Genomic DNA, 12,792 nt, shown 5'->3' on the forward strand with positions numbered 1-12,792 from the left:
AAAGGCTGTAGGCCTGTCTGTCCCATTTTCATAGGCTTTTTTTTCAGTGCTGTAATGGTTCTACTAAACTAAGGTCCCTTTTCTTAGTGTTGTACTCACTCTCCTGCATTTTAACCTTTTTTTTTGGAGCCACTCCTGTGCGCAATCTTGTGATCGCAGCTTCTGACTGTCTGGCAGTCAGAGGCTACGTCACAAGCTCGCAGTGCAAGTCCGGGCCAGAGCAAAGCTCTCATAGACTTCTATTGAGGTGTGACCTTCGGCTCGCTCTATGAAACACTAGAGCGATCCGTCAAACTGCTGGAGACCACCAGGAGCAGCGGTGATAAAGGTGAAGATGGCGGCAGGTAAGTATTAGACAAGGTACATGGAACTTATATTAGTAGAAGCACTCCAGTTCTGCCATGAAAAATTAAAAAAAATGCTGGAGTGGTCCGTTAAAGATCCACTGCCCTCAGTGATGATGGGTTTGTGAGCGGATGTGTTGTTTTTTTTGTTTTTTTTTTCTCCCTCTATGCTTCTATCCACCATTTGGTTATGATTGCATCCAGCCATAAACTGCAATCAAGTGATCCTTTTGCGGCTGTTGTGTGCTGTACAATACTATGTCCCAGCTGTTATAGAACATAAAGAACATCAGATTCTACAAACTTTGGCCTCGATTCATTCACGTTTTTTATTTTGTTTTCTAAGTCAACTTTCTTCTTTGTGGTATTCATTGCTGGGTTTTTTGTACCAAATTCTTCAAAATGGAGTGAGAGTTTGAAAAGCTGCGCAAATGTCAAAATTGTCTTTAATTTTTTTTTTTTTTGGCGACCTATTAGGCACAGTTTTTGCAAAATGTGAGACCTTTCGCACTAAGTATTTAAAGTATATAAAATCACTCCAGGGGAAGCAGAATAACATCTACAACTAACTTTGTGACTTTTCAAACCAATGCAAATGATGAATGAGGTGAAATTATCACCTCTGCGCACAGTCGAGAACTTACCCCCTCTCCCCCCCAAAAAAAACCCCCACAAAACAGACCTCAAAAGCAATGAAAATGGAAAGAATATAGCACAAATAAAAATGGCACAAATTACTAAAATCTTGACAAAAACAGGAGCAAATGCAATAATCGGGCTCCCTGGGGGGAGATGCCATTGGAACGACTCAATCTTGTAGCACAGGTGAAATAGGCAAACTCTTGGGTTAATAAGATGCTTGTAAGGAAAGCAAAAGGGGCAACCCACTGGATGAAAGCTTTAAAGGGAACATGTCATGTCTTCAAATCCTACTAACCTGCAGATATGAGGTTACCCTGCATGCTAATTAGAGGTTTTTTTTTTATAATCCTTTATTTAAAGACTCACAACGAAATCCAGGTTATCATAATTGAAACCAGACAAGTAGACCAATACAAGCAATACAACTAAACTCCCGACCAAGACAATCGTCATCGAGTCCTTAACATCTGGGGACCCGGTAGTAGAGGTCAATGACCCAGTTCGGAGGATCTTTCAGTTTTTAACTTTTAACAAACAGTATAGGAAAGAAAAGACAGAACAGAGAAAGGAGGAGAGCAGTTGAAGTGAAAAAAGAGAGTGGGGAGAAATAAGTAACGAAGCCAAGAGAGGCAAAAGGAAAAAACGAGGAGGTAAGGGAAGGAATACCCACCCGACAAAGTCTACCATTCTGCCTGATGTTTTCAGTTAACCTCAGGGGGGTTTGCCTCCAGCATTAGATCACCATACTCACTAGAGCTTCGAAAATCCATCCACCCAAGCCAAGTAGCCCAAAACTTTGGCTATGATTCATGTATGGATGAGGTGAGGTCCTCCATATACATAATTTCATTGACTTTTGTGATCCACTGAGTTATGGTTGGAGGAGCGGGACTCTTCCATCTCTCTGGGATGCAAGGCCTCACAGCCATGATCAAAAATTTCAACAAAGAGGATTTATAGATCTGGTGAGGGATTTCATTATGTAGGAGTAGTATCAGAGCCAGAGTCAACTTTTCGGAACAGCCCGTAACCCGACAAATAATTTCCCACACCCCTGTCCAAAATGATTGCAATTCGTCACATTGCCAGAAAATATGAAAAATTGTGCCCTCTGCCCTTCCACACCTCCAGCAGTTGGGGTCAATTTCCGGAAATATGGTGTGCAACCTGGAGGGCACTCTGTAGCATCTGGACAAAATCTTATAGTCAGCCTCCTGAAACCTAGAGTTTAATTGAGGCACAGTGTACAAGGGTAAAAATTCGAGTTCTCTGATCTTCCGTAAAAGAAATATTTAAATCTCTCCCACTGCGCAAGGAAAGAAGTTGTCGACCGGCTCCGGGGGTCCATCAACATTGAGTAAGTTTTAGCTAAGGTGTGTCTGATTGGGCCCGGGCTATTACATAAAAGCTCAAATTGGGTTTTGGGTCGTCTAAATGAACTTTTAGGGGGAAGGCTGCTGAAAAAGTGGGTAAGTTGCAAACACCTCCGACTACCAAGGGGTATTGGATCTGTCTTGGCGGTAAGGTCACTCAGAGAAGGCCATGAGGCTCCCTCTCCCAAGTTTTCTACTCTATCCATCCCCGAATCTATCCACAGATGAAAAATGGAGTCCGAGCGGCTTGGGACAAATTTAGGATGACTCAACACCGGAGTGAGAGGAGAAACCTCTGGGAGTAAATGTAAAAGAACTAGTGCTGTATTGCAGTATTTTAAAGTGGATCCAATAGTCGGATGGGATTTGATTTGCTCTGGGGCTGAAAGTAAAACCCATGGGAGGGTCTTCAATGGGGTTGGGCAAAAACTTTGTTTTATTTGAACCCATGCCTTATGGTGACCATTTCTACACTAGTCTATCATTCTAGCTAGGTGGCCTGCCAAGTGATACATTTTTAGATCCAGAAGCCCCACTCCCCCCAACCTCTTGGGTCTGCAGAGAACCTCCCTCTTTAGTCTAGCAGATTTTTTTCCCAATATAAACGAGACTTGAATGGACCTTAATTTTCTAAAAAAGTTAGCAGGGATATTAATGGGGAGAGCCTGTAGAATATACAGGACCCTCGGTAATATGTTTATCTTAAAAATTTGGCATCTGCCAAACCAGGTGAAGGATATCTTGGACCACCTATCACAGTCTGCTTGAATAGATGTTAAAAGGCTAGGGAAGTTCCATCGATATGGAGAATTGATGTCTGCAGATAGTCTTACTCCTAAATATTTCAGGTGTTGGGTAGCCCATTTGAAACTGAAGGACTTCTGTAAAGATCTTACAAGTTCCGGGGAAGAATTAATGTTAAGTGCCTTGAATTTTGAAAAATTAATCTTGAAATTAGACAATTGGGCATATGTTCGGAATTCATTCATTAGGTTAGGCAGGGAGATCTTAGGTGAGGTAACGAAGAAAAGAAGGTCCCAGCGTATGCTGCTACTTTATAAGTGTTTTGAAGTACATGAATACCCGAGATATTGGGGTTGGCGCTAACATGTCTAAGAAAGAGTTCAAGGATGAGGATGAAAATCAGGGGGGACACAGGGCATCTCTGTCATGTGCCATTATAAATATAAAACGGATCTGAAAGTGCATCGTTCACTCGGACCCTGGCGGAAGGGACTGAATATAGACAGGATCCACTGGAGCATCCTTGTTCCCAGACCCAGGTGAATAAGGGTCTCTTCCATGAAAACCCAATTGACCCTTAATAAGAGTTTTTAAGTTGCCCATCTGCCACATGGAAAGCCCGGCTTACCAGGTAGAAATTAACATTATTCCTACTGGCAACCTCCGACTTTCAGTTATAAAGGCTTGTCCATACATCTTCAGTTACCCATTAGTACATACTGTCACGGATGTGTCAGAGACTGCAGACGGTTGCACTGCATCTGCCTGTAGAATGTCTCAGTAGTTTGCTTTGCAGATGAGTGGTCACCACCCCAGGTGCTAATAACCACACCTGGCTCTAGGTGTCTTAAACTGCCAACTTCCTGTCGGGAGTTGCGGTTGTTTTCTATTTGCATTTCCCTGTTAAGGCTTGGAGCAGTAGCTGTCAGCTATCTTCCTCCTTAGTGTTGTTGGAGGATGTTGGTGTTTCTCTGAGTCTACTCAAGCTAAGTGTTCCCTTGTTTTGTCTGTCTATTCCAGTTGTCTTTAGCAGTAGTGAGGATTGACTATCGCCCATCCTGTCCTTCCCGGTGGAGGGCTTATCTCCAGTCTCAGGTATGGATTAGGTATCCTGCTCGGCAATAGGTGCAGAACCTATATAGGGACAATAGGACAGACTGGGAGACATTAGATCTGTTTTGGGGTCTCCACTCCCCCATTCCCTACTGTTTGGTCCACCCCCTCCTCCCTATGTGTTGCACTTAGTCTGTCCTACACTGTGCGTGAACAGCATCATTATAGAAAATATAAGATAATATATATCTTACATAAGATATAATAAACCAACAGATAGTGATAGCTTCATATCTATGTCTTGTGAACTTCCAAATTGGCTATTAAATATTCTGAGAAGTCAATGCATGAAACTTCGCAGAAACTGCTGCAAAACTAGTGATTACAAAAATGAAACCGAATCATTCAACACCAAAGTTACTCAGAAAAGGGTAAAATAGAGACAAACTACAGGACACAAGTGTGTTTGAAGAAATACCACAAAAAGATGTTGGCTACAAAAAATTTAATGAATAACGAAAAAATCTATTTATTACATTTACCAGTCATCATGAAATATAATGCTCATATAGGAAATTTGAGAAAGTTGTTATTTTACGTACCGATAATTCAGTTTTCTTTAGCTGCCATGACAGTACTGACATGAAAATGCCTCTCAGTCCTAAAAAAAATCAGACACCGGAGAATGTTGAGCAAAGGAGGATTTAATGTTTTTAACAGCAGTACACAGGGAGGGTATATAATAATTCTGTCATGGTGGCTACCAAAAAATGGAGTATCAGTAAGTATAATTCCAACTTTACTTAGTGCCACCATGACAGCATGGACATGCAAGATACCAGATAAACATCTTTTAAGAAGGGACAACAGCATGAAGGACTTTACACCAAAAAGGTTATGTCGTGGCTCACAGCAACATCCAGCCGATAGCGCTTAAGAAAAGTGTGAGGGCTTGACCATGTTGCTGCTCTGCATATCTGATCGATGATGAAGACTTCTTAGCCCAGGATATCGTCTCAGTTCTGGTAGAATGTGCCTTTAGTTGTTTAGGTGGCACTTGATCTTGTAATTTATAGGATTCCCAAATTGCTCATTTTAGCTATGTATCGATAAAAGCCATGGAAACAGTTACATAAAACAGGCACACGAGGTGAAGTGGATCACCTAAGCCAAAGGTCTTAGTTGACACACGGGCCATGGTGCAGCAACTAGGTGGAGCATGTGGAACACAGACAACTGAGGGACTGGAAACCGCATGCAATGAGATGTCAGGCAAGCAGGCATGTAGGAGGCAAGCTAAAATTCTAAAAAAAATTCCTGGAAACCACAGACAAGCAGGTAGGATGTTGGAAATTTCAGGCAGATGTGACACACCTAGGAGACCACAGGCCAGATGCTGTAAACCGCAGGCAAGAGACATCCGGGAGACCGCAGGCAGGCGGGAGACATCTGAGAGACCAGAGGCAAGCAGGGAGAATAATGGAAACTGCAAGGAAGCAGGAAAAGTCCAAGAGAAAGCAGCTGGGATGCTGGAAACTACAGGCAGGTGGGGGACATCAAGGAGACCACAGGCAAGTAGGTGGGATGCTGTAAACCTCAGGCAGGAAACATCCATGAGACGACAGGCAAGCAGGCAAAAGATGTCCAGGACATCACAGGTAGATTAGAGTTACTGAAGATTTTGGGTAGATTGCAGGGAATACGAACACCTCAGAGTTACTGAAGAAAGTAGGCAGACAAAAGGCTTCATGGAGACGCAGACATGTAGAACACAAAACTCTGGAGTAACAAGAAAGGCTAATACTACAGAAGTAGCACACAGCCAGGAACATGTTCTGAAAACAGCAGCAGACGCGTTGGAGAGGTCCTAGATGATTGGGGACAGATAGTAGACACAACTCTGGGTTAAATTAGAAAGTCTGAATACCATGGAAGCTGCAGACAGCCAGGAAGATATACTGGAAACCGCAGGTAGGTAAATCCTGAAAACCACTGTCAGGTAGCAGGGTTACTGGAAACAGCGGACAAGCAGGTGAAGTCCTCCACTGACATGTAGCCAGGTTACTGGAAACCGCAAGCAAGTAACTCATGGACGGGAAAGCACAGACAGCCAGGAGACATCTTAATGACTGAACAGAAACAGTGCACAGTTAACTAAAAAAAAGAGTTACTAACAAGTCTTAGAGCATTATCAAGAAACAAGTATGTGTCTTAAAGGCCTTATATAGGGCCAGGAAATACAACACATGGGAATATGTCAAGCTACTTGCAAAGCCCCACGAGACCACAAGGAAATCAAGCGGACCAGGGCTGGTGCGCAACAGAAGTCTTCTGCTTTTTGGCCCATGGAACTGGAGGAAGAGATTATTCGACCTTCAAGACTTAGTTATGGAAAGGAAATTTAAAATTGCTCTTCTAACGTTGCGTATATGAAACTTCCTTTCCTATTCTGACTTGCGCTTATCTCACAAGGATGGAAGAATTATATCCTGCGACCTATGGAAACTTGATACCACGTTGGGAAGGAAAGAAGGATTCAGCTTGAAAGGGACTGTCATCTGCGATGTACAAATACTTGGCACTCATAAAGGTGTATAAAAGAACTTATTTAATAAGAAATTCCAGAAAATTAAGAGACGTTTTGGTCAATACCTGACCTTCGTCAGGAAATCTGTGTGGAAGTGTGCTGTGTGAGGGTCTGCAGTGTCCACTGCTAAGACAGGAAGCACATGACAGGAAGCTGGATGAGTTGACGTTTCTCTTGGTACCATTTTTCGGGCACATGACATTTTTGATCGCTTTCTATTCAGATTTTTTGGTGGCAGAATGAACAAAAACCAGCAATTCCGGAATAGGGCATTTTTATGCCGTTCATAGTGTGGTAAAATTGATAAGACCGCTTTATTCGTCTGGTCAGTACGATTACAGCGATAGCACATGCATATAGTTTTTTGTGTTTTGGCGCTTTTACGCAATAAAAATGATTATAGAAAAAATAATTATTTTTGCATCGCACCATCTTTATTTTACATTCACCTCTTTGATCGCATTTTATTCCACTTTTTGCTCGGGGGTATGATGAAAAATAAGCATTATTTTTGCCCCCCCTTTTTTTTCCTTTACAGTGTTCACTGAAGGGGTTAACTGGTGGAACAGTTTTATAGGTCAGGTCGTTCCAGACGTGGCAATACCAAACGTGTGCTTCTATCAATACTTATTTATGGGTGCAATATATATATTTTATTACTTTTTTTTTTTTTTTTTTTTTTTTTTTTTTGGAAACTTTGTTCCTCTACGGAACTTTCACTTTTTGCAGTCGGATCAGTTTGCATGCATTGCAATGCATGAGAAGAGACAGTCTGCTCTCACACAAACTTGTTAGATCATGCACTGAGCATGATCTAACTAGTATGCTAGTGCTTGGTCATCATGGCAATGATCAGGCACCCGAGAAGAAGTCACGGGGGCGCTGATGAGACAATTGGGGTGTGGGGTCCCTACTTTCTAAATGTTGCAATCGCAGCATGTAGGTGGTTAAACTGGAAGTATGTGCCGGGTGTCAGCTGTCAGAATCAGCTGACACCCTGCGTCAAGCCCACAGCCTTAGCCATGACATATAGAGTGGGTCCGGAAAGTATTCAGACCCCTTTAAATTTTTCACTCTGTTTCATTGCAGCCATTTGGCAAATTAAAAAAAAAGTTCATTTTTTTTCTCATTAATGTACACTCTACACCCCATCTTGACTGAAAAAAAACCCCCAGAAGTGTAGACATTTTTGCAAATTTATTAAAGTCAAACTGAAATATCACATGGTCATAAGTATTCAGACCCTTTGCTCAGACACTCATGAGGGGGCTTTACACATAGCGATATCGCTAAAGCGTCACCGATTTTGTGACGCAGCATCGATATTGCTAGCGTTATCACTGTGTGTGATACTTGCCTCCGACCGGCTCCCCCGCTGGCTATGGCTGATCGCGCAGCTCCATTTCTCGTCGGCTGCTTCCTGCTGGCGCCGATGAGCGACGCGTGGACGCGGGTGGGAGGACGTCATCATCGCCGCGTCTGAAAGGTAAGTAACAACCGCTGCTGCATCGCTAGTGAGATCTGCCTGTTTGGCAGCTCACTAGCGACCATTTAGCGATGCACCAGCGATCCTGACCGGGTCATATCGTGGTCGGGATCGCTGGTGCATCGCTAAATGTAAACGGGCCTTTATTTAAGTCACATGCTGTCCATTTTCTTGTGATCCTCCTTGAGATGGTTCTACTCCTTCATTGGAGTCCAGCTGTTTGTTTAAACTAATAGGACTTGATTTGCAAAGGCACACACCTGTCTATACAGTTGTGGCCAAAAGTATTGACACCCCTGCAATTTTGTTAGATAATACTCAGTTTCTTCCTGAAAATGATTGCAATCACAAATTCTTTGGTATTATCTAAATTTAATTTGTCTTAAATGAAAAAACACAAAAGAGAATGAAGCAAAAAGCAAAACATTGATCATTTGACACAAAATTCCAAAAATGGGCCAGACAAAAGTATTGGCACCCTCAGCCTAATACTTGGTTGCACAACCTTTAGCCAAAATAACTGCGACCAACCGCTTCCGGTAACCATCAATGAGTTTCTTACAATGCTCTGCTGGAATTTTAGACCATTCTTCTTTGGCAAACTGCTCCAGGTCCCTGATATTTGAAGGGTGCCTTCTCCAAACTGCCATTTTTAGATCTCTCCACCGGTGTTCTATGGGATTCAGGTCTGGACTCATTGCTGGCCACCTTAGAAGTCTCCAGTGCTTTCTCTCAAACCATTTTCTAGTGCTTTTTGAAGTGTGTTTTGGGTCATTGTCCTGCTGGAAGACCCATGACCTCAGAGGGAGACCCAGCTTTCTCACACTGGGCCCTACATTATGCTGCAAAATTTGTTGGTAGTCTTCAGACTTCATAATGCCATGCACACGGTCAAGCAGTCCAGTGCCAGAGGCAGCAAAGAAACCCCAAAACATCAGGGAACCTCTGCCATGTTTGACTGTAGGGACCGTGTTTTTTTTTCTTTGAATGTCTCTTTTTTTTCTCCTGTTATCTCTATGTTGATGCCTTTGCCCAGAAAGCTCTACTTTTGTCTCATCTGACCAGAGAACATTCTTCCAAAACGTTTTAGGCTTTTTCAGGTAAGTTTTGGCAAACTCCAGCCTGGCTTTTTTATGTCTCTGGGTAAGAAGTGGGGTCTTCCTGGGTCTCCTACCATACAGTCCCTTTTCATTCAGACGCCGATGGATAGTACGGGTTGACACTGTCGTACCATCGGACTGCAGGGCAGCTTGAACTTGTTTGGATGTTAGTCGAGGTTCTTTATCCAACATCCGCACAATCTTGCGTTGAAATCTCTTGTCAATTTTTCTTTTCCATCCACATCTAGGGAGGTTAGCCACAGTGCCATGGGCTTTAAACTTCTTGACGACACTGCGCATGGTAGACACAGGAACATTCAGGTCTTTGGAGATGGACTTGTAGCCTTGAGATTGCTCATGCTTCCTCACAATTTGGTTTCTCAAGTCCTCAGACAGTTCTTTGGTCTTCTTTCTTTTCTCCATGCTTAATGTGGCACACACAAGGACACAGGACAGAGGTTGAGTCAACTTTAATCCATGTCAACTGGCTGAAAGTGTGATTTAGTTATTGACAACACCTGTTAGGTGCCACAGGTAAGTTACAGGTGCTGTTAATTACACAAATTAGAGAAGCATCACATGATTTTTCGAACAGTGCCAATACTTTTGTCCACCCTCTTTTTTTTATGTTTGGTGTGGAATTATATCCAATTTGGCTTTAGGACAATTCTTTTTGTGTTTTTTCATTTAAGACAAATTAAATGAAGATAATAACAAAGAATTTGTGTTTGCAATAATTTTCAGGAAGAAACTGAGTATTAGCTGACAAAATTGCAGGGGTGTCAATACTTTTGGCCACAACTGTATAAGAGCTCACAGTGCATGTCAGACCAAATGAGAATCATGAGGTCAAAGGAACTGGCCAAGGAGCTCAGAGACAGAATTGTGGCAATGCACAGATCTGGCCAAGGTTACAAAAGAATTTCTGCAGTACTCAAGGTTCCTAAGAGCACAGTGGCCTCCATAATCCTTAAATGGAAGAAGTTGGGGACCACCAGAAATCTTCCTAGACCTGGCCGTCCAGCCAAACTGAGCAATTGTGGGAGAAGAGCCTTGGTGAGAAAAGTAAAGAAGAACCCCAAGATCACTGTGGCTGAGCTCCACAGATGCAGTAGGAAGATGGGAGAAAGTTCCACAAAAACTATCACTGCAGGCTGCAGCCCTCCAACAGTCGGGCCTTTATGGCAGAGTGGCCCGACAGAAGCCTCTCCTCAGTGCCAGACATATGAAAGCATGCATAGAGTTTGCTAAAAAAAACAAAAAAAAAACACATGAAGGACTCCCAGTCTATGAGAAATAAGATTCTCTGGTCTGATGATACAAAGAATTATCACCAAAAAGTTCTAAGTGGTATATGTGGAGAAAACCAGGAACTGCTTATCACCTGCCCAATACAATCCCAACATTGAAGCATGGTGGAGGCAGCATCATGCTATGGGGGGTGTTTTTCAGCTGCAGGGACTGGCTGACTGGTTAAAATTGAAGGAAACATGAATGCAGCCACGTACAGAGATATCCTGGATGAAAACCTCTTCCAGAGTGCTCTGAACGTCAGACTTGGCCAAAGGTTCACCTTCCAACAAGATAATGACCCTAAGCACACAGCTAAAATAACAAAGGAGTGGATTCAGAACAACTCTGTGACCATTCTTGACTGGCCCAGCCAGAGCCCTGACCTAAACCCAATTGAGCATCTCTGGAGAGACCTGAAATGGCTGTCCACCAACGTTCACCGTCCAACCTGATGGAACTTGAGAGGATCTGCAATGAAGAATGGCAGAGGCTCCCCAAATCCAGGTGTGAAAAAACTTGTTGCATCATTCCCAAGAAGACTCATGGCTGTACTAGCTCAAAATGGTGATTCTACTCAATACTGAGCAAATGATCTGAATAATTATGACCATGTGATATCTCAGTTTTTCTTTTTTAATAAATTTGCAACAATTTCTACATTTTTTTTTTTTTTTTTCAGTCAAGATGGGGTGCAGTTTACATTAATGAGGAAAAAAGGAACTTTTTTGAATTTACCAAATGGCTGCAATGAACCAAAGAGTGAAAAAATGTAAGGGGTCTCAATACTTTCTGTACCCACTGTATACTGCATTGGTAGAGAAGTCCTTACAGACCATCACATGTATATATACTGCAAATGTCGTGAAGGGGATTAAAGGAAATCTGTCACCCCATTTTCGGCCTATGAGCTGCGGCCACCGCCATCAGGGGCTTATGTACAACATTCTATAATTCTGTAGATAAGCCCCCGATGTAACCTGAAAGATAAGAAAAAAGTTAGATTATACCCACCGGGGGGCGGGTGCGGTGGGAGTCGCAGTTCGGCGTTTCCCATCTTCTAGAGATGACGTCCTCCTTCTTACTTCTGCCGCGGCTCCTGCGCAGGCGTACTTTCTCTGCTCTGTTGAGGGCAGAGTAAAGTACTGCAGTGTGCAGGCACCGGGAAAGGTCAGAGAGGTCCAGCGCTTGCATGCGCAATGCAGTACTTTACTCTGCCCTCAATAGAGCAGAGAAAGTACGCCTGCGCAGGAGCCACGGCAGAAGTAAGAAGGAGGACGTCATCTCTAAGAAGGACTTCCCCATCGGACCGGACCGGACCCCCAGGTGAGAATAATCTAACTCGTTTTTCTTATCTTTCAGGTTACATCGGGGACTTATCTACAGCATTACAGAATGCATTAGATAAGCCTCTGATGGCGGTGGCCGCATCTTATAGGCCAAAAATGGGGTGACAGATTCCCTTTAATGATCATATTACATGTAGGTGAAAGAGTTGTATATAGTAAAAAGTGTCCATGCAATAATTATGTAGGGCGTAAACAATCCAAAAGGGGTAGTGAACATACGCATACCAAAGAAGTTTGAGGGACATTTTTTTTCTTGATATAAACATGTAGGATAAATTAAAGGATCTGTATTTTGGTGTATACAGGTTGCGAAAAAAGTGGCAAGATGAAGACTATATAAAACAAATCTCACGTACAGAAAGTAGTTATTTGAATTATACACATTGGCTTGAAAAGGTTTGAATAGTGAAATTGAACTATGTCTTTCAATGAATATCAGTGCACAAAGGGTTAAAAGGAGGTAGCTACACTGTTCAAAAAATAAAGAGAACACTAAAATGCCACATATGTTGTGAACACTCTTGACCTGGCTTCTGAGTTTGGGCTCCCTCTGGTGGTTGCTGCGGGTAGTTGGAGCTGGTCAGCTTGACAGGAGTCAGTCACCTGAAGACGATGAGTGGAAGTCAGGTGTTACAGACTGGGAAGATTTAAGTGAGAAAGCTTCCCTCAGTTGCTGCTGGTGATTTGGTTTTCTTCCTGTGCATCTTGAAGTCCGCTTGTCCCCTGCTTGGTCCTGCATCGTTCAGATAAGTTATTTGTTTGCTGGAACCTTTTTGCATTTGATCCAGTTTTGCCTTTATCTGCTTTCTGCTTTGCTGTGTGGG

This window comes from Dendrobates tinctorius, unplaced genomic scaffold, assembly GCF_039654945.1.
Source record: "Dendrobates tinctorius isolate UK_male_01 unplaced genomic scaffold, ASM3965494v1 ptg000089l, whole genome shotgun sequence".
In the NCBI taxonomy this organism is placed as follows: Eukaryota; Metazoa; Chordata; class Amphibia; order Anura; family Dendrobatidae; genus Dendrobates; species Dendrobates tinctorius.